We start from the raw sequence: 971 nt of genomic DNA on the forward strand, positions 1-971 counted from the left end.
AAATGTTCAAGAAATTCGCCGAATTTTCCAAAATTAAATGAGTAGCAATGTTATTAAATTGTGATTGCTACAAAAATATTATGGTTGTACCTCTACAAAAAAGCAACGCAGTTTTAACATGACCGTCTCTGACATTAAAAGCGCAGTATAATGGTGTTAATATAAAACTCAGTTTAAAAAATGTAATTTCAAGATTATAAAACAAATTTAAAACCAGAGGCTTTGTTAACATTAAAACAATTAAATTATGAATTTTACTAATACAACATCATAGTTGTGAAATTAATAAGTAATGTGTTTATTACACTACTAATTTATCTTAATGGAAATTTCTTCATGCAACTGCAGAACAGATGGATGACGTAATCAAAGGAACGAGTTAAAGGCAGAAAAATTAATTAAAAAAATTTTTCTCCTCGAACTGGACTCGAACCAGTGACCTACCGCTTTCCAGGCGGACGCTCTACCAACTGAGCTACAGAAGCATGAAGAAATTGCCATTATTTCAAGAATAATAATTGTTAAAATTGGAAAATAAATATAGAAAAAATTATGGAAACAGTAACATTCTCAGGAACTTAGGAATTCCTTTGGTTGTAGATGAAATTAGGAATTATGCTACAAACCATAAGGCTCGTCTGGAACAGCATGTTAACATAGAAGCAGCTCGGCTGCTACACAATGGCGTTATGACAGAAAGATTTAAATGAACAGGACCTTTCGATTTAACACAAAATACCGATTTCCTTATGGGAGGTATACGGAAAGACCAAGTTAGCGCAGATGTAATAGTTGGTCTGTAGGACCAGTTTTATCAGTTCAGAGTTAAGATGAGGAAAAAGGCATTTATTAGGAGAAGAAAAAAAATTATTTAAGATATATAAAGATCGCATTATTCGTTAGGCAATGAAGTATTCAATATCTGTTTGAAAACATGGATACTTTTCATGATTTTATTTAAATGTAATAAT

At 31.2% G+C, this 971-nt stretch overlaps 1 non-coding gene across 1 annotated transcript; it reads right to left on the bottom strand.

The window, feature by feature from the left end:
- Window positions 1-410: 410 nt before the first annotated feature.
- On the bottom strand, window positions 411-485 carry Trnas-gga (transfer RNA serine (anticodon GGA)). The gene has a single exon. It is a non-coding gene; the product is annotated as a tRNA-Ser (tRNA).
- Window positions 486-971: the final 486 nt, after the last annotated feature.

Source organism: Condylostylus longicornis, unplaced genomic scaffold (genome assembly GCF_029603195.1).
Source record: "Condylostylus longicornis isolate FDR11 unplaced genomic scaffold, ASM2960319v2 ptg000040l, whole genome shotgun sequence".
NCBI classification, from domain to species: Eukaryota; Metazoa; Arthropoda; class Insecta; order Diptera; family Dolichopodidae; genus Condylostylus; species Condylostylus longicornis.